The 22660-nt window shown below is 39.4% G+C and overlaps 1 protein-coding gene across 1 annotated transcript in view; it reads right to left on the bottom strand.

The window, feature by feature from the left end:
• T265_07004 (hypothetical protein) overlaps positions 1-22660 on the bottom strand; it is a gene marked incomplete at both ends in the record, with an annotated part of 83805 nt that overhangs the window by 41620 nt on the left and 19525 nt on the right. The window lies entirely within an intron of this gene.

Here is a 22660-nt window from a genome sequence, read left to right as displayed (position 1 = left end):
AAGCAAGCAGGATTACGATTTGTTACGAGTTACGTTGGCAGCGAAGGATCAGTGTTGAACACTGTTGTCAGGCTGTCGCTAATTATGATGATGACTGGTCGCATTGGACAAATATTCACACTCTGTCAGATACTAAAACAATTTCATACGTATAAACTACCAACAAAACGCATTCAATTCATTTGGCCGTTCTGTTAACCTTGACACGCTTGCCCAACATGGAATAACTGGGGAAATTTTGGGCATAATAAGCTCTTTGTATTCTCGGACTTCCGGCCATCTGAATATGTGGAAGTTTCCTTAAAGGCCTCCGTACACAGATAAACGTCCGCCAAAGATGAACTGCCTCTCCATTCCTATTTAATTTAGTGATCAAGATTTGCAAGACAGCGGATTATCACTGTGTTATGCTGTTGAGGATGATAATGGCAACGAGGCTGATTTAGAAGATCAGTATTGATTTCCAGTACGACGGCAACGGTTTGCCAGCGTATGTTGGTCGTACTAAGCCTCTAATTGCCTACAGGTGTGGAAGTTGATTCTTTAATTGCGAATAATGAATGCTAAAAGCAGACGATAGAATAATTGCCAACCAATTTGAATGCTTCAGGTTATATTTATAGGATACGTAACGGTTGTGACCGCCACTGATTTTAAACACCACGATACGAGAAAACAAACTCTCCTGGTTAGTGAGAACTACTGTTCACCAAACCCAATGCACGTGAGCTGGAGGCTCTCTGGCTGCACCTTGGTCATGTTTGTATGCAGATCTCCATTTTTAGATCTCAAAAGTCATCATTTTCGGTGTACTTTTCAAAAACGATGGTTTAATGCCGGTTTGTATAGTTATCTACGCGTTAGATAGGTTTCATAGAACACTGATAGACAAGATCTGCTTCTAACTTGTAGCAATTCACTCGACGCTATCTTAATACACAAGCTCTGCATGAAACCTGCACAACACTACTGGAATCTCTATACATTTCACACAATTTGGGGTTCTTTACATTTAGCTATTTTGAATATTCCGCCCACTATTTTGCGAATTTATAGTCAGTTGTTTACAAAACCTTTTTACTAGTTTTTGTACCAGTTTTTCATAGTAAAATTGTAAGATGCATTCACGCGTGACGAAACCCATGTAAATCGAGTAAGACCTCGTGTTGCTACCCAGGACTTACAAACCAAAAAATAAGGAAGGTTTAACTCTCCTTCAGCTCCTTCCTTCGTAGGCTGTCTAGTCTGTTCTGGCTGTACACTTTGCATCAAAGTACCTAGCCCGGGAGAATGAAGTGGCCTACACATTACTTGCATTGTGTGCCTTAGTTTTGACAGGGTAATTATTGCTTCTTAGAGAATAGAGATAGAAAAAACGTCTACGAAACTAAAATGTTGTGGATTACAAAACGAAGCACAGTTATTTTAGTCCAAAACATCTGTCATATCCATTGGAAAGCGATTACAGTTTTACCTTTAGTTTAGTCTAGGTAACATATTTGAAAAAAGCACCCATTTGGATTCCTAACCTATCGCTGGCGCATGAGGTACACCCCGATATCCATAAGATTTCATCAAGAAGGTTTTTTCACCAATAGTCGTGAGCGTTCTTACTGGAAAATGTGACTGGTAAAAATCCACAGGGACACACCAGCTGATATTTCCTATTTAAAACTCGTCAGCTGAATTGGATTTTTATAGTTTGAGAAAACCGCCAATGGACTTAAAAACAGGTTTCCCCTATGTGGACTTCTGCTGTTTACTCGGTAAATTGTTGCGTTTGGCGGATTTGCAGCCGCAGATTCGGCAAGGTCGCATGTCTCCCGCAATTCGGGGACGACACAACTTGGTTGGGTATTGATACTCAGTACAATAGTTTGGGGTCGACGGGAAAGACATCCACAGTTTCGCTGCAATCTATCCGTATGCGGAAAACCTATACATATATATATGTATGTGTGACGTGTCAGGTCAAATATGTTGCACGCAGTCACTCTCTACTGCTCAGTTCGATAAGGGAATCGAAACGCTGAATATCTTCAAAGGGGGTCCTCAGTCCAGTCCGTTCAACGTTTACCAGACAAAGTACGGCCTATGGAGCCCGTCCAACTTTACAGTTCTGGAGGATGCAACGTACCAGCTGAATATAAATTCAACACGCGAAGCTGACTCTAAAATTGAAAACTAATTGCTGGGTTGAAAAAAGGAAAAAAACTAGCGAATTTCGCACCCGGTTTTATCGTTGCTGCGAATAGCCCAAGTACAAAAACAAATTCTTAAATGGGGTTTGGAAATCACCAATAGAAATTCCCTCCCATAGGCGAAAACAAACTGTGCTAACCATCCAAAAACTTCGAAAATCTACTTCATCCTTGTTAGGAGTCATCAGCAATGCATACATAAAAAATTCAGGAAGTTTCAACAATTCAACTGAAACCTTCTGACACAGTTCCTAAATTTTTTCAGGACTTCGAACGTGAGCTTGAATGAATTTGTGAATTATAGCCCCTCTTTTGTATGACAAATTTCCAGACACATTTGAAACGAATTTCACGGTTTTACATATGGAGACTTTTTTTTGAATTGTTAGCTTGAATATATAAAATCATGGTAATTGCCTTCCAGGAAACATACAAAAAACTGAAATGAGATTATCTTCTTTACAGAACGATTATTTCTCCTAAATATTTTCCCTTATTAAACGTATGACGTCAAAAATAACCTTAAGTTACATTAATTTTTTATATTTCTCCTGAAATCGTTGTATATTGATGTGAGTAACTTACAACCAGTAATTTTTCTTATCAGCCTGTTGATATTTGATATGTTTTGTCGAGTTTATTTTTTATTATTTGCCCTCTATCTTCTGCTTCATATAGGTTGCATGTTTGTCAAACTACACTACTCAAACGATCACCTTTTTCCCTGACGAAAGTTTATCAACCAGGTTGTGGATATTAAGCGACTTAATATACCATGAAGCTTTCAGCTGTACAAGCCTTCCTAGAACTGAGGTGGGGTAACGACTGTTTTACAGTTCACACTGCACCAAGTCTGTTGATCTGCTCGCCGATCTCTTTAACAGGGTACTAAAGATATCTCCTCGAATGGTGACGAAACGTTTGCAAAGCAGTTGCCGAGCTCGGGGAACAGATCACCACTCACCTGATCAAATATCAACTAATGCAACAAGTCTAATTAAATTGACACCACTTTGAACTCTTTTCATGGTTGTGTAACTAATGCAAGACATTTTGGTGAGCAAATGTTCAAATCCTGTTCTGTCCGCCTGAAAAGCATAATTTATGAGTTTAACAGTGAATCCAACACAGAGACACGTGCCTGAAAGAAAGATATAAGCTTATCAAATACAGACCCCGAATCCTTCTGCAGTATTATGATGTCCTCCTCGATTCACTTTTGTTTTAGAAATCGGGATAATTTCCCATGTACACACGAGGTTCTTTGGGCATTAAGTTCATTGTTTGGGTCATCTAATTTTGTTTTACGAATGGCCAGACTTTCACCAGCGGTAGTTGCCAAAATGAAAGTTTTGCGTTTCAAACGCCAGGCGACCAAATGCTCGTGGTAACTCCTGGAGAGTTAACTGCTACTTCAGTAAATTTTGCAGTAAATGTTTCAAAGTTCCTCTGAACAATTCCTGCCCTAGTATTTACTCGCAAACAGATTTGTTTTCTGGGAATACTAGGAATCAAATACGCACACTTTTGGTCCGATAATTGGTTGCTTCCCATCATGACTTTGTTCATTACCATTTTTACGGATGCTTGTACACCATATATCGCGGAATCCGTCGTGTTAAGCTTTAAGCGCACACTCTGAAGAATCGGTATTTCGTGGAAGATTTCACTGGTTTAAAGGATAATCATGAAAATTTTAGGACTACAAAACTCATGACCATGCACGCTGTAAGATGATGGTGGAGATAATGATGGAGAATACCCAGTTCCAAACCTCGGCCCGAAATTTTGACTGCTAGTCTCAGGTCTGCATGCAGCATTGTGGTGGCTATTTCATCTCGTATATTGTCAAATGTTAAGATATGTAGGGACTCATGACTGCAAAACTGGATGTATGATGAACGGGTGCGCTCTTATTACGACAAATTAGGTTTTTCCACCTGATGCAGGTCAAGAGCTTAAAAAATGGGTTAATACACCCGAGGATGAATTTCCAATCTGGGATCCCAACACTCATGTTAGATTGTTTAGGCGCATCAGGAACAATCCTTACTGAAATTAAATTTGGAGCAAATCAGTTGTGGAAGCTTTACCAGAGGTCACGGAGCAGGTAATTTTTAGTTACGAACAATCAGGTCATACGACTCATCACGAGAGAAAGTTTTAATGACAAAGGAGGGGATAATTTCTTGGCAAACATCCCGAAACGCAAAACAGTATCAGATACATTTATGTGACTCGATAGGGCTACTCATGGGTTCTGTAAGACTCTCATCAAGAACAGGCTTTTGAGTAGTTGTTAGTTTGTTTGCTGAGCTGGGCAGTTTGATCGCAAACGTTTCATCATCAGTAGAGGTGACATCATCACCATTCTCTTCTATAGCAAAATTTTTGAGTACTTGCTTGATTTCTCATCAGCCTGTATACTCATTGCGAGATCATTGTAACGTAATGTATTGTTCAGAAGCTCAGCATAACCGTATGAATTTTCCCAAGTGATACCAGGCTGAGTACCAGGCAACAGTAGTTCCAGTAAAAGCTGCGTGTGATATTGGACACGGCGCATCCCAACACACAAATTACGTCAGAATTCAAGCGTCAGCAATATCTATTTTTCTGTAAAGAGACAAACAAAGCTAGTTACTCCAGTTAGTTTAATGACAGCAAAAAGATTTCCAACTTTAACGACAGGGGAAAATTGTCCTAACGCTTAATTGGGCAAATAGCATGTCATGACGGGTTTTGACATCGAGGGAGAGCATACCAGCTTGTTGAAGTAGTAAGTCCATCTGATATACTTTGGTGTGCTTCACGGAGGCTGTTTTACAGCTAGAGTTGAACGAAGATGCATGTACTTGGTTCACACTATTTTAAGTGGTCCTCTAAACAGCAAACAAAATCTAGCCTCAAACGTTTTGGTATCACCAACCATAGAAGAGTAACTTACACATCAGTAACTAGGAGTTTCCATCTCGTGTGCCTATGGACTGTCGATCCCATAGATTTTACCCCTGAGGTGCTACATATTTCAAACCCCTCAAAAGCATCCTCTGTTAATGGCCTTGGTGAGTGCATGATTCAATATATACACCGACTAAGGTTCTCAATTTACGAGTGCACATGAGACGGAATGTACACTCGTATTCAAGACTGGAAACATGCGTACTACATTGAACACGACAAGATAAGAGGGAACGTGAAAAGTTTGTCTGCATTTTCAATCGGTATAAAGGAATGGGAACACGGATGGTCGGACTGAGTCATCATCGGTTTATAGAGACTTGTATTTATCTACGTTTTGTCCAGGAACGCAGAAGTTAATTGCAACAATTTATTTAAGGTCACTAGAATTTCAAACGGAATAAAGCGGACTATAAACTATACGGGAGGGGAGACTGAGATTTAACAACCGACCCAGAAATCCTTTATGCCCTGAAGCTCAAAAACATGTGAGGTCATGTTTTAATTAGGTGTGTGCTGGCTGAGATGTGGGGCAACTCACAAGCCAAACCTTATCGTTTATCGAAAATCGCTTCATATTATTGCTAATGAATTGTTTCCTATAATATCGTAGTAAAATGACCCACAAGAAATCAATCCAAGGACTTTGAGGTAATTAAGCCTGTCATGTTACTGCTTTCCAAGCCATACACTTTCCACATCAATATGAGCGAGAAGTACGCGAGCCAAAATGAATGCTCAATGTTTACCAATGATCATACAAGAGACGTCTACCGGAGCTTGTCACCAGATCTATAAGGCAGCGGAAAGTACGCACAACTAATTTCGTTCATCTTTCCCCTAATTTCTCTTGATACGAGGACACTTTCGCTCATCAACTTCGTATGCTGGATAGACTTGATGGAGTGAAAACTGTAATGCGGACAATGGTTTGATGACATCATTTAGTATGTCTAACTAATGACTAATAAAATGTGCTACGTTGTTGTATCCACCTCGTTCCTCAGTCTGTTTGTTACGAAAAAGGTTAGTTAAATACAAAATTCAATAGATTATCTCGGCCGTGTCGAACCAGTTCATATATTGAAGCCCCTAAGAAGTGCTTTATCTAAGTGCAACTTGTGAATGATAGAGAGATGCAGTAGTAATGGGTATACAGTTTCAACTTATCCAAGTTATGTTTATGAAATACGTCAAGTATACACCAAATATATCCTGCCATCCCGTGGTTAACTCTCTTCAAAAAGTATTTTGACGTAATTTTTGTCATATACTGTTCACACAAATCTACTGAAAATCTACCTCGATATTTCTTCGGCACATGTAGCAAAGCGTTTACTGGGGACAGAAGGTCGTATGTGGCTTCAACTTGATGGATTCTACGCTCATCCAGAGGATGCGAAGAAAAAACTGAACTCAGTAAGTGGTATAATCACGTATGTGAAAGCAACTTCTGCTCTCCTAAAAGTTGCCGGAAATCACTTTGGACCACACATCAAAGGACATATGAGAGGACCACCGAATACAATATAGGTTACATGAATCTGAGTGTCGCCAGGTTTGAGGACGTCGGCCAGAAACTGGTCAACCATTTTCAAACTCTTGTTTGAGTTATGGTTTGCATTTTCTCACCTTTAAGCTCGAGTATAATCATATAATAAAATAATAATGAAATCAAATAACAAAAGTGGCATGTTTGGGATAGACGCCAAGAAAGATCAAATATCTGTAAGATGGAAGAGCTATTTACTTTCAGGTGCCTAGGCTTAGTGTGATACCTTCACGTCAAAGGAAGCGGTAGATGATTCTGTGACACGGGAGATAAGCACGTTTGACAATTACTGCACCAGCGGTGGGTTTAGAATAGTTTAGCTAAAAGTCGGGTGATGTTTTCCGCTTGAGTAATCTCAGTCACCAGAGCCTTTACACTGGCAGTTCAGGATTTACCCTCTGTTGTGCAAAGGTCTGTTACGGCGGAAGTCCATTTATAACAACGGTACTCAGTCCTATTTATTGCGCATTGCCTTGGGCTGAACAAAACGCTCACTGCCTAGAATGGAAATAATATAACTGGAGTGCTATCGTGATAAGAATTTCTATTTGAGACAGGCGGACATTCTTTGCGAATTCAGGTATCGCCAAAATCATTGCAAACACACAACGAAACTCATTGTTCTCCCGAATGTTTTTCTCGAATCTTCAGAATTTATATTTTCACCAAACGAAAATAGTTAAATGCTGGATATTGACAAGAAGTTATGGAAGAAACTATTATGTCATATGGAATCGAACGCACCGATCATTATATAGATGAATATTAACTTGTGTTCCAAACTCCAGTTGCAAAATGACGCGCTCGCGCGTCAAATATTGACAGGTGCCAGAGACCAGACAAACACTTATCTGAAATTTGTTTGAGCTTTAACTTTGGGCTCCAAAAACAAATTCAGGATACCTTGGCATGACTGAGAAGGTCCAAAAATCGGTAAAATGCACTGTTCTGTCGTCTTTCCTAATCATTTATTCCTGTAATGATCTACTTCAAAATTCAAGGTCAAAGCCCCATGCACTACCGGACGGATAATCTCCCGTGATGGTAGTTCTGTAAACCATGTTTCTGCACTGATACCTGAAGTTGCCTGGTTGCTTTCTTCTGCTTTTCTCGATTAATTCTGAAGCTTCTATTCATATAAGTACCATGGTCGATAAGCAATTTGTGCTCTCGAACCAATCTAATTTATTCGAAATTCACCGATAATACTCTAGACCGTTTGCTGGTTTCCATGAGAACGTTTCTTTTTTGACAACATATCGTTTAGACAAAACTGATCACTTTCTTTCAAGCAATACCTCTTCACAGTGATTACAAAATGAAGTTTCAAGGCTTTGCTGAAATAAAATTAATATGAAATGTGATTGGTATATGCATTTTCAATCATTTAAAACTCTACCTACCCTGTTTCCTTTATCAACTAACCCTTTTGTGTATTTGTTTCCGGTTATATAAAAGAACAATTGGATTACGAACCGAAAAACTACCCATAAAATTTTGCGAGCGCTCCCTAAGGCCGCCTAAAATGCAGCGTTCAAATATTCTTTCATTTTTGCGGCATTTTTCCTTATCCGTACACGATTTATATCGAAACTGATTTGCGAGTAAAATCACCCATTTATACTGGCTGTCCAAAAATGTGCCGTACTAAGCTTTCTATGGCTGCAATGGGTGGTAGAAGATTTCAACCAACTGCTATTCCTCTCTGATGCATTACCTTCCCAATATCATCTTCTATAATAAAAATTTTGATGTTTTCACTAACTGCAACCCCATAGCATATCTGAGTAGCAAAAATTACTAACCAATTCTATCTCGAATTGATGAGACTCATTAGGGACACCGCTTCCCCGAGCAGCGTAAACCAAAAATGCATGGTTATGTGGCAGCCTTAGCTCCTTCCGATTTAGCACGATAAATTATGTAGTTCCGGACTATATGTTGGCCGACATATGTTGCACGCCTTTAGTAAGACGTAACTACGAATCACTACTAAAACCAGCCATTGCTAACAAATAGAACCCGAGGATGGGGAAGCCCAGAAATTGTTTGTATGATGAGTCACAACCGGTCGTGGGCTATCGAAGAGTTCTCAGCAACCTTATGAGTAGTACAATACGTCCATACTATGCTACCAGTTTAAAAATAACATCAGCTAGTCTATGCTGTCGTTTGTGATATTAAGAGCGGAGATATAATTTAGGCATACACTTGTCTCTCGAGGAGTTCCGTTACATGCATGGGTAGGAAACCTCAAGTTTTCGTCAAACTAACGGGCGACAACCGATGACATGTGTGCTCGGTATTGAACTGCATTCCACTATGAATATGCAAAGTACGTGGCAGTGGAAAAAATGCATATCAGGTAGTATTTTTTGAACCAAGTACAACTAACGGACATTTTTGGTGAAACTGGCTTCCTGTACAAAAAACATTCATGCGGACAAGATGTTGCAAAACTGTCTTACGTGTAGAATAGTTGTGCTTTGCTACGTGGTAGCTGAAGATTCCGATGAGTTGGTTCTTGTAAAGAATCTACCAAGTTCCACGGCTATGGCAAAATTTGATGCATAACCTAATTTGCTGTGGTAATTAACCCTTAATCTTGTGCAACATGATGAAGCACTCTCCCTGTCCTTTCGTAATCTCTTAACATTCCCGTTGCTTCAGCAGCTTTACTGCTCCACTACCTATATATTTAAAATGATTCTAAGCCAACAGATATTTGTTTATTGAGCTTGAATTACCCATACGCTGGGATATATTATCCCCAGCTGTTCGTAAGCCGTCCCGCCTTCTCACGGCTGGAAATGCCCCATCTTATTTTCTGCACTTCACTCGTTGGCTAAGTATCTGGATGCTACCCACGCAAACAACATATGCCTCTAATGGCTTTGAATACCAGTAAAAATGTCTGTTTGTATCAAAAAACCTGGTTATCTGATATCATTCATTCTTCTTGAAACTTATGGTGTAAGTTTCGGGATGATAATCCTGTGACACTATGGCATACTGATCAAAAAGCGACCTCCAAAATTATTTGTGCACCCAGCTGACTTAAATTTTTCGGAGAGGTTGGCTTTCATCAATACTTGGCACATCAACTCATTTTGATTTTCCGTAATGGCCAAAGTACGATCAGAGTGTGAAAAGTCCTGATGTGAGAAGTCCGTTGCCGGGACTACAGACTGGACGGATATATTTTTCTGAGTGATCATCACTAGTCTGATTTAGCAAACAAAACGAAAACCCGTTTGAGCCATTTTGCACTCCCGATTAGAGTGAGTCGCTGTCAAGCCATAGTATGAAGGTGGATGTGTGCCAGCGTTACCCCATGTTCATATATTTTCTTTGAACTGACTTGACTGGATAGGGGTGTGACTATGTGGCTCATCATTCCATAATGATGAAGTTAGAAGAAATGATTCATAAAGAAAGAAGTTCACAAAATTACCATAATTCTGATATTGTTTACATACACGTCTCCATAAAAAGGCCGGAATGACATTCAGGTTATGTCGCTTCACCTTTCGTCTTTGCACTTATATTTTGCTTACTGACCTCTCAAAGATTCCAATAATCCATTCTAGCCTCGTCAAAAGTGCTAGAAAACGAGTGGCCTTTGTGGTATAACTGCGTTATCCACGGTCGAAAATCACGCCGGACAGACACGATTTTAATCTTTTGAAAATGCACTCGTAATGGTTATGCGAACGATACAATGAAGTCAGGAAAAACTAATAAAACATTCCCCAACAGTGTCATCTTACATCCCTATAAAGGAAATCCGCGATTCTGTGATCAGGCGAAAATTGTGAAGAACTTCCTATGATGGCTACGTACTAGACGAAATTTCTAAGAATTGGTCAAGCCATATTCTCCGCTAAACACAAAGCTCCGCAGCGCCACATACTGACATACGTCTCCTAACCTATTTACCTTCAGTCAGATTTGATTTGTGAGCGTTAGCCGAGATTATCTGCTGTAAATTCTGCCTCACCAACCCATATAAACCACGCAGCAAACGTATTTATCTTGAAGGCTAATCTAATCTAACAAACTTTTCCATATCCACTACGGTCCAAAAACGTACTCCAACCCGGAGTTGACTGGGAAAAAAGTCGTGAAAAAAAGCGCATGATGCTAATTTTTGGCACAAAAAAAAGGCTTATCATTTTCATCTGTCTTTGCTTCCTAATGTTCTTCAAGCTGATCTCGGCAGTGGTTGTCAGAGGAAGTAACAAATGTAATACCATCTCACAGATGATAAAAAGTGAGCTCATAAATTAACCGCAAATGTCAGCTTAGTTGAACCTTTTCTTGTTGTCGAAAAATGTAGATGAGTTATGTATGAATTTTTTTATTTTCGTTCTTGCGAAAATTTGTATAATACACCCAAGCCAATGTATGCTGAAAAACCGAGTAACCCTGTACAGCTGTCATCCTTATTGGAAATCGGGAGCTGTGTGCATCTTACAGAATTCAAAAGATTTTATAACCCACGACCTCAATGCTACTAGTCTGAACACTGAAACTTTCACCATTCGTGGCCCAAAAGCTGATTTCATAAACTACAATGTGCTCCTGACTACAGAGTGCACCCGGCTTCTAATCGTAAGTCAACTTTGCTGCGCAGGGTGGAATAAGCGGAGTTTTAAGTCATAAAACTAAGCTCTACATAATAATCAAATGTTGGTGTTTTCCTTTTCGACGGGTGTCTGAGCAATAATCCACATGAAAGCGCATGATCAGTTTAGCATTTGGCCGTAACATAAAGCCACATTTGTTGCAAAACGAGAATCAAGCTACATTGTAGGTTTCATTTCCAGTAAAAGAACTAAACAAGTAGCTCTTTGAGGAGACTTGTACCTTGCAGCCATCGCAAGTGATATGTGTACGTCGTTAGGCGTATGAATAGCAGTTCCGTAGCTGTCACTTGATGCCTCGTCTTTTGTTTTAAGATGGCAAATAATGCCTTGTAATATGTTTGTTTATGGTTCACAGTACGATTTTTTTCAACTTAATAATCAACAAGCACGCTTCTAATCTTACTTGAATCTATTGGAAAGATGTCTCGAGATGCCTACCATTAAATCAACTCAGACCTGAGCAGACGGGGGATTCAGGGGACTCAGAGCAGCTATGTGAATTAAGGTTTCCTTGGGATTTCATCGACAGGGTCACATTGCTTTCAGAAAAAAAGATGTTGGTAGTCAACTGGTCGTCCATTGTCAAACCCTTTTGTAACAGTGATAATTCTAGTAAAGTTTAAAAAACGATTGTCAGACCCCATCTTCCATACTTTAAAAACTACAAAACTAATGTTTCCTCTCGGAAGCCGATTTTTTGTTACTGTATGCATCGTGGCCAGAACATCTCAAACTGTTGAAAATTTGGGTGCTATGTTAGTTTGGCCGCCCCAACAAGGGTGATTATATTAAAGTAACTTCCAGATATTTATCAGCAAGTGTCGGTAGGCACCAAAGATCAGAATAAAAGATATTCCAGATAAGCAACATTCAAAATGTTGTCATTTATGGCTCTGAGCTTCATCTAAGCCCGTCGCCAATTTCCCGCATTGCTCTGTTTTGTATAAAAACCATACGCTCAGGTAAAAGCGATAAATTTTTAACAGCAATTTTGAGGACACAGGATTTTCAAGTGCACCAGTCAATGTAGTATGCAAACTAAGATTAATTACACGGTGAATATAACAGACAATTTACCAAGGCTGTGCAAACCTGAATGCAATATGACAGAATAGGTATTGTTGTCATTCACCTGTTTGCTGTTCTTCTGCAGTCGGCCTAATCATTTCCTTGAAACCAGTCACACGCCATTGTGAGACCATAACAAAGGGAACTGAGATTCAGTGCACCTTTTTTAACCTAGTTTCCGAGATGAATTAGAAAAATTGCTACGCGTTGAAATAGGTTATTGGTACACTGATAAGCGAATGGTAAATAATGTCGGTTTTTTTAAATGGTCTTCAATTGCTTGTTTTGAAAATTGAACTACTTTTTGAGGCCACCAGTCCTGGGTGATCCCACTAGAAGACCTCTCTGGGTCATGATTGACTTACATCTCGGCTTCATGGTCAAACGTGAAACAGATATATATATATTTATTGGGTATTCTTCTCATCTAGTGACCGAAAGGAACCCAGATAGTTTGCTAAAATGTCCTCATGGTTCGGTTTCCTCATCATGTCCAGCACTAGTTTATACCAAAATCTTCCTGTGCATGCACATCCATAGCGGTACAACAGGTGTTGATGCACGACACCCATGTTGGACCGATCGCAAAATTTTGAAAGCTGTCCAATTAGGTCACTAATGAGAAACAGGGCAGCAATCAATCATGAAAGGGGTTGCATTTAAGAGATTCAATGATACATGACGTGGTATTTAACGGAACATAATGATAAACGCAAATAAAATATGAAGCAATCCGACAACTTTGCCAACCTCTTAGCAACACATTAGCTACTTTCTTGAAGGAAACTGTTTTCAGGTATGTTAAAAACTGCTAAGTGACCTTGTGATCAGTCTTATTCGGGAGAATACACCAAAATATCTCAAATATTGTGTTGGCTGAACTTTATGCAGCACAGTAAGATGAAAGCTATCAAAAAAGATAGATTCAGCTAGGTTTATTGTGAGCCACCCTTGAAGATGAAATTGGTATTCAAATGAGAGTATTTGTGGAACACATGCAGCACCTCAGTCTTGTGGCATGTGGGCAAAATGGGAGTTTGGATGGTTCCTAGGAGTACCAGCACGTTTTTGAAAAATTAAATTATTGTTTCCAAAGTTTCTGGATGTCATTTACATCCTATCCAAAGGCATCTTATTTCCCTACCCTCAATTGTGACGTAAAAATGTTTGTTCACCACTCTCTACAGTATGCTTAATTTGATTGATGCACCGAGACTTAAACACCCTTGACGAGGAGCAAACCTTCATGAAGTAATTAGACCTATAAAACCACGACCCACTTCCAATTGAGTTATGCTCAAATTAAGTGGGTTTCCGAGGTCAGCTCAGGCGAACAAAACCATTTAGTTATTTTGTGAAGGTTCGTGATACGGATCACAACGAAACTGAGGGATGCAGCTTACATACAGACGTCATTTAAACTACCCGTTTTTTTAGAGGATGACGCGTACGCTAAATATGGCTACCCGTGGTGCGCAGTTGCTTTGAGGCGTTGACACGTGTGAAGGCTTGTTAAAATATTTCGCTGTCTAGGGGAAAATTAAATGTGAAACCTCTTTGCGGATAAAGTGCACAAGTCACATTGACGAGGACATAACACAACGACAATTGATCTGTTTTATTGGTGGGAAGTCCATATTCGGCGTCATCAAAGGTGGCCACGGAGAAGATTAGTTAGTGGGTTATTGGCTGTGCCCCGTCCCCCTTAGAGCCTTCGATTAGCTGTCTTAAATTGTTTGACTAAAGGCCACACAACTGACAACTTAATTAAATGCTTCTTGCTTTGTTGCGAGTTTGCACTGCTTGTTCAAAAAATCAAGCTACATATAAATATCACAATTAAATGCGAAACGTGGTTATCCCAGTTTTAACTGTTTTCACTTGTTGAAATGTTTATCCAACCGTTGGTACTGCAGTTTGCTGTTTTTCCCTCCAAGAAAAGTCGGGGGCAACCTGATAACAGTTAAAGTTTTTATGGCTGAAGTGCTACGTCGCTTGTTTCCATACAATTCACCTTTACCAAATATGTAGCTTTTCAAGCCACGGCTCTGGAAGTGTTGCGTCCTAGAGAAAGGAGTATATTGCTGGAAGACCTTGTCTACTTTCAATTCTGATTGCTCACATGCCTGCCACTGTGGACACAATTACCTTACATGTGTTACTCACGCTTTTTGGACCTTGACTAATCTAAATTGCTGTGGTCCTATAGGCAAATTTTTGTCAAAATTAGAGACGATGATTAAGCTTAAAAATAATAGGGTACGGAAGAACTTGATCTGCCTTAAACAACCTGCCAGATTATGCTATTTTCAAAGTTCACATCCCTTTTCGTGTTAAATTTTAGTACACAAAGTAAGAAGCAAATTTATGCCGAAGATAAGGAGTTGAATGTATGTTTTGGTATCAAAAATCTTAGTTTATATAGCATTTCCGTGTAGATGGGTTATTATAGATCGCATGCGTCTTGCCATAATAAGTTTGCTCGTGGCACCAGACCGAAGTGGGTAAAAGAGAGTTAGCTCGGAGCAGTCGCAGACAACTACGACTAGGACGAACTAACCACAATCGCAGACCAAACAAGGTACACAAATTGAGTTAAGCCTCTCGTCTGCTATCAAATCATCCATTTTGACCAAGCGGCATGGCTGAAAATGGACAAATTGGTGCGCAAAAATCGAATGAGGTGACAGTAAAGACACTGATCCGAGTAAGCTGTTAAACAAGGGGCTGATACTTGCGGTTTTGCTTATTACCGTCCTTGAAAGTGAAGTATCAGCAAGTTTATGTGCGAAATTGAAAATACCCATAAGTTTCTTGGCAATTAGAGATCAAATACTCTTCATAACGTGTGCTATTTCGTCACTGAAAGTAAAATCAAAGTTTTCATTACGATAAAAATGGATATGTCGGAAAACTTTCGGGCAAATATGAGTGGATGTTATAACAAGTTGTCCTTGAAATTTAGGTGTTTCGGGTTTCCTCAAACGTCTTTGACCCTTTCTTCCAAACTGATTGTTCCAATCAAGTCATTCTATTTGGTAAACCCTGTTGTCTCTATTCTAACATGTATATACAATATATATAAATATATGTATATGAGCATAGAAATAAATATAGGATACGGATGTAAAAACTAACGTACAATAATGAATATATATACAAAGTTGTATAAACATTTTCATAAGCGTATTTGTTCGGGAATGATTTTATCCTTGTTGTTCGTTATGGGCTAATGTATCGCCATGAGTAGCGGATGATAGGTTTCCTATTTCAAAATGCGTACCTTACAAACGGCAGAGTTTACAAAGATTATACGAATCCATTAAAAAACGGCTTTCATGAAACATTTGGTCCATACTTTACGTTACGGATTCCCATTTCCTCTTGAAAACAATAGTTATGCGGATATAAAAAGATTTTTCCAAACGTACTTTTTACAGCTGGAACTGTTGTCACTGTACATGCTCAAATTTTGACTGCTGGAAACGCAATGGACGTGACTGGTAATGGGACATACGATTAGATAAGTAATGCAAATATGAAAAGCCTTGTAAGGTGGGATGGATCATCATACATTAGGCTGGTTAAATGCACCACCCAGACGAGTTTGTGATCAATTGTTCACACCTGATAGAAACGAACGATATAACTAAGCAAAACAGAACAGAAGGCGTCCATAGAGGCTTGTGAATCAAAGCACTAATTGGATGTCAAACGGAATTTTATGAGATTATCACAGTATCTCAGTCTAAACATGCTGGCTTGTTGTGGCGAAAAGTCCATCCTAAAAGGAGCACATGTTCAAGAACTTACCTTTGGTTGCAACGACCAACTAATACGGTGGAAAGTCTTCTTAATCCGAGGGTACGATAAGGTTAGCAACGAGTCCGTAGGACGCAAAGGTATTCAGAGTGATATTTTTATTACCTAAATTCCACATTCTAAACCTAGACGAGACTCTCACAGTTGGTATTCACAGACTTGTAACAAGATCCTTGAATTCCTCGGAGGTAGATTATTGAAGGAAAATGTTCGCCTGTATGTGTGCGTATAGTTTTACAATCAGTGAGCACCACCACATTGCATAAGCCTACAAAGCCCCAATCAACATATGGGTTCATTCAGGAAGTAGACACGGAGAACACGTGAGAACTTAAGGATTTTTCGCACCTGACTGGTCATTTGTCCTGAGAGGAAAACAGCTCATTTCTCCATACATTTTAAGCTGTTGCTCACTGCAAAAAAACTGCCACCGAAGACACATGTCAAAAAAATTGCTAGACTGGGTCAGTATGATGAAAGTTCAGGACATTTTGACCACGTGACTCTCAGGTAGCGCTAGAGAAGATATGTAGTCAACATGCGTTAAAACAACTGCGTTGAAATGCTGAGCAGATACGTCTTGATGTCGCAAAGCTTATTGCTAATTCATGTTTACTTAAACGGTAAACTCACCGGGTGCTGGTGTGACCTATGAAACGGAGTTAGGCAATATAATCATGTACAGATGATCACATTATGAGGGTATCGCATGACACCTAACCGAATCTCTGTCCACAAGCCCCAAAGAGTTCAGCTACGCGATGACACCAAAATATTTCCAACACTATTCTGGCTCTTTTGAGCTCGATTACCTTTCGATCAGCAAATGGGCGGAGCTAAAATAGGAAGCCAAAATCCAGGATACTGTTGCCCCACGGATGCCTGAAACCCATATAATGGATGATACAAACCAAGTATTACTTAGCAGCTGTTATGTTGAAAACTACATTCTTATTCGGAAAATAAGGATTTTTCCACTTTGACCTATTTTTAACCTGTAAATGTGAGTCCAGCAACGGTTAGATGTTTTCAGATATACCTTCAAGTTACAGCGTGTGGCCCATCATAAGACTGCTGATGGTGTAAGATTTCTTCTAGCTTTCTACCTAAACAGCCATTGCATATATCAGTGACCGGGTAAAGATACTGTTCTACCAATTATGATGGCAAGTAGCCAGTGACAGATGGCAACCGCGAAAGAGCTTCTACTGCAGTTATCAAAAAGAAAGCTTATTCTGTTTCAGGTAACGTAGACGCTGAGTTTGTTCAGTTTTCTGCAGTGAATTGGTAACTAGGTAACCAACCGAATCAATTACAAAGATACTCTCTAAATCTCCTCCAAACCTCTCCTCCCACGATTAGGTCTACTTGCACAAACGGAGTTGCACCTACATACACTTTGGTGAATCAAGTCAATGTTCATTCCTTTTGAGCGCCTAACATACTCCTGAACAGCTGATTCGTTTAACTTTGCTAGAAAATGGTAAGTAGGAATTCAATCTGGATGCTACAATTTCCGCTCTTTGGACCTCTCTTTGAAGGTAGCCATCACAATGGCTTCGTTAGTTTCTTGTGTCCCATAGTGAAACTGCAAATCAGCGGGACCACATTAATTTGGACTTAGTAGCAGAGACTAAGTAGGGGAGAAATCTTCATGCAGACTGTGATGTTGTCCTGGGATGGACAACGTGACTGACTTAACACAACTGATATGTGGCCGTTTTGCAATTATTCTTTATCAACTAACCAAATAATCTTGGTATCGCGTGTTTTGTAATTGTGAATCAATACACAGAAAAAATTATCACACATATTATGACATGTTTTTGGTTACCGTCTTGAAAAAGTATTCAAACGCTCATTTAAATCCAATGAAAGACTCCTAGCTGTATGTCGCAAAATAAATGGGGCCAACTAAAACAAAAAACTTAATCTACGGGATAGGAAAGCACCGTTGATCCTTCTAAGCTAAAAAATCTGCAAACAAAATTCTCAAAACGGACAGTCAAGCCCGTAAAACTGCTCGGATTTGGGACAATAAGTTAAATTTCCTCAAATAATTTATGCAAAATTCAAAGCTCATCAAATAACATGAAACTAGACCGATGCCAAACTACCGTTTCTATTCAGAAGAAAACGGGGCTAGTGTAAGACATTATTACCTTAGAAGTAACCATCGCTTTTGTTCTAGCAGAATGCCTTCTGAAAAATCGGCAAAATGCAAAGATTCTTGAGAAACTCATTCCAGCGGTTGGGATGCCATTGCTTCATTATCTTGGCAAGTGAGACCACGAAATCGACAATTTGTCCCATTTTTTATTTACTCGCTTAAAAATAACGCCATTGCGATAAACGGAGACCAAGTGGACTCCTCGGACATCAAACTGTCCAAACTAATTGTTCGACCTTAATGACTCCTTTCTTTATTAAGACATGATTCCGTGAAAATAAGCCTATCGACTTCTGCTTTTGCACGGAAAGAGGCTGCATTTGAAGCCAAACCTAGTGCACTTGTATCCAAGTAGACGTGGTGAAAATCCTGAATATGGTATAGTGAATGGTCATCTGTTCAATCCAGAAAGACCCCTTTTTGAACTATGACTTGAAGGTTCACCTGCCGCTAATTTGCTGAAAATTGTGCTTTGTTGACACATCCTGAAGTGCAGAGTGACGTCGAGTAGCACCAGTTCTACCCAGTTTTGGTTCGTACGAAGACATTTACAAATTTTTGCCTGCGCTCACAGAGAACTGAAGACGTGATTATCAGGTGTCTGTTACCTCTGTAGTAATCTTACCCCCCTGGGTATGATCATTAGCTGACTGTCTATCGTTCATTTTGATAATAATAATAATGATAGGTTTGGATCATGAGGGCCTTGGTAAAACGAAGACTTTCGACTCTGTTGATAGTCATCAGTTGGTGTAGAGATACAACACTCATAGCCTTATAATAATTCCTCCAGACTGCAACCTCAGCACCATGGATCCGTCATTGAGTCGAATTTCCGGTGTTCTCAGATTCAATGCTGACGATCCTTTGACTATTGGTTTCCCCAATTTTCACCCCCAATCTTTATAAATTACCTGAAAGCTACCAACTCACGAGCTTTGAAATTTATCGGATGCTTATCAAAAAGATACGGTTGGATCACGGAAAACGCAGCCACCAAGGTTTTGACCTGAAATTAATGGTCAATGCGAAGGATGACTGGCCTTTTATTGTGCTCTTTAAAAGAGAAATCGTTTACATACGTAATGCTGGTTCCAACACATCCATCTATGTGGGGGCCCTTTAGCCCCCGCGGTGCTTTTGACTGCAGAACCTTTGCAAATGGAGTAAACCCTTTTGCACCAGAATATTGCATTTTGTTGTGTTTGTGCTCAAACCAGCCTAATATACCTTCATATTTTTGTAGGTCACCAAATGTCACGATTCACTGGAGCCATCATACTTCTGGCGGAAGTGTCTGATGAAATAATTTCCCGGCAGAGCTGAGACCCCAAGTTGCCTAAATGGAGCTCGAAATTTCGGACTGGTACTCTGAACTTAATTGCCTGATTGCTTTATTCCGTCAGGGACACGTAATAGCTTTTGAAAATTCAATTCCATTGCGAGTAATACGTTGTGACGTTACAAAGTCTCGCATTGTCAAACCACTCACGGCAGGCCTAGTCATGTCGGAGCTGCCGGTCAAAATAATATTTTTCCCAGTTTATTGTGAATCTAGTTTATTGCGAATCCCGAAACGGTTCTTGTGGAAAAGCATATATAACGTTACGTACAAACCACTGATACGGATGTGATCCGGATGAATAAGATCGGTGGACACACAGGTAGAGTTCTGCTGAGGAACAACAACTGGCCTAATCATGATGGTATAAGAATAAGTCATTGAATTGATCCATCTTTATCTGCAGCGAGACCCCGTTGAGAATGTAGAATAGTATTGTTCTGAAATCTGAGACGACAGCTTTATTGTTTTCGTACGAATCATTCGTTTTACATCTGTCGTTATATGGTCCAGCTCTTTTATGCATTATTAGCGGTTGTGCCCTGTTTTAAGTCGGCGAAAATTTATTCCGGATAGGCTACTGTAGCAAATGTTTAGTGCTGAGTTTTCGCTACATCCAAGGTTAATAAGTGCGAAACCTCTCCGATTGGCTGGATGCAGCAGTACGCATCAAGAAAATAAAGCCGGAATATCATTTACTTCATAGTGTTTCCTTGAACATTCCAGGAGAGATCATCAGCATGGAAACTATCACGGATATTTCATCACTTTCCAAATCATCATCTTCGCATTCTATTGGTTGTCTGGTTTGCAATGCTTTGCAAATTGCTGATTGCTTTTATGTCACCGAAGACGCTTTTTTTGTACAAGGGCTAAAGGTGTTAATTTATTTGTGATCGTATGGAAGTAAATACCCAAATTTGAGCCTGCTTCCCTTGGGATTTGTCCATTATTTCCACAGTAACATTGCTCTATGCAGAAATCAACAATGAAGTAATCAAAATACCCAACTATCAAGTCCAAAAGAAGGTATGTGTAAAAGATGGCTTCCTTAACAAATTATATAACTGAAGTCATAAATGTTTATTCTTTCTGATTATATGCAACAGCCCGAAGGATAAAGAAACCAGTATCACTGGAAATCATATCAAATGGCGTTAAACGTATTAGTTTTCCTTGGAGTCTTTAATCTAAGGGAATGCTAGCTTACTGTTTTATTTTGACGTTGCGCTCAATCTAGGAACCGATGAATCAAAGATCTTCACAAAAGGTTAACTGTTCATTATTTACCTTATCAAATCAATGTCAAATATGAGAAGATTCTTCCTACAGTATTAAACTCCCACATGGGCCATAATTACAATTCTGAGGATCAAACACCCGGTCATCAGTCTTTTATTAACTGAAAAGTGTGGGACACAATTCAAAAAGGTGAATGAATGGGTTGGTAACATTTTGCCACATTTCCCAGTCATACTATTTTTATAAAAAATAGTTAGACTGTTTATGCACAAAACATCCTTAAAACGACAAAAATTATGTTCTGACAACGTCTGAATCGCGAGATGGGCCAAGTAAGTCTGACAAAACTATCAAATATCTTGCACTTGTCAGTGGGTTACAGGTGTACTCCGGCTACTGTTATATCATTTTTAGTATCCCGTCTGCAAACAGCAAATATGGCTGACAGACTGAGTTTGGCGGCCTTTAGATATGGGTTTTTGGGTGAATAATAAAAATGGGAAAATAATACAATGTTTATCTCTATCCCATGCCATTTGTGGGAGTCCATATTTCGCCAAATATAGCGTAATGCTTCGTGCAATTTTGCGGTCAACTTTCTATTTATATTGTTTCTAATTTCAGCAAGACAGAGTAACCAGGGGAGGTGGAGCCGACACAGTGGGTAGCATGCATTACCTAACGCTCAAATAGATTTACGGTCACCGATAGGGTGACTAACTATATCAACAGCAGCAATCAACATGCATCTGCTTTATCGTCATGATGGTCTTTCTACAGTATAATTTTAATGAGTCCTGAAATTGATTTAAACCAAAGTGCCCGATTATTAGTTTGACAATTGACGATGCCGCAGTGTGTGCATGAGAACCATCACAATTCATACATATATCTTATTTAATTCGAGAGCTAAACTGTCTCACCGTTATAATTCTGGTTATATGCCTCACTTTAATACTTTGTAACGTTTATCAATGCAACGTTCGATTGTCAAGAAAAAACATCTTCGGAAACAACATTTACGGCCCTGACATTTGCAAAATCATGAAAGAAAAGCTCATTGTGCCCTTGGCTGTTGCCGATTTGACATCGTGTATGGTAATACTTAGGTAAGATACTAATTAGCCAAACGCCTTCAGGTAATTATAGATGTTTGTTCCATCACACGTTTTACTCGCTGAATACATGCAATTTCAAGCTAATTCGGTTTCAGTGAGAAACCCAGTTTAATGCCAGCTGAATCTGTCGCCCATGATATTTTTCAAATATTTATTCTGAACAAAGCTAACCCCATTTTTCAGTTCCTACACCCTTGAAGACATCGTAGTATATTTTTCTTAAGGGACACTATTCAAAAGGCTGCTGAAATCTTTTCGACGGCCCTCAACCAGTGTTGCCTGGCTTTGAGCCCACCAAATATGAACAGTTGTCGATTTCAGTCTGCTGTTAAAACTATATTGGTCTACGAATGAATGTATTTAATGAATTCTGCACAATTTGAGTCTAGAAAAAATGAACAATGAAAGCTCAAGAACTTCGTCTACATGATGGCTCTATCTGCTGAAATCTTTTCGATGGCCCTCAATCAGTGTTGCCTGTCTTTGAGCCCACCAAATAGGAACAGTTGTCGATTTCAGTCTACTGTTAAAACTA

This window comes from Opisthorchis viverrini, assembly GCF_000715545.1.
Source record: "Opisthorchis viverrini unplaced genomic scaffold opera_v5_155, whole genome shotgun sequence".
Classification (NCBI taxonomy): domain Eukaryota; kingdom Metazoa; phylum Platyhelminthes; class Trematoda; order Opisthorchiida; family Opisthorchiidae; genus Opisthorchis; species Opisthorchis viverrini.
Note: the sequence above shows the minus strand (reverse complement) of the source record. Positions and strands in the feature narration are given on the sequence as shown.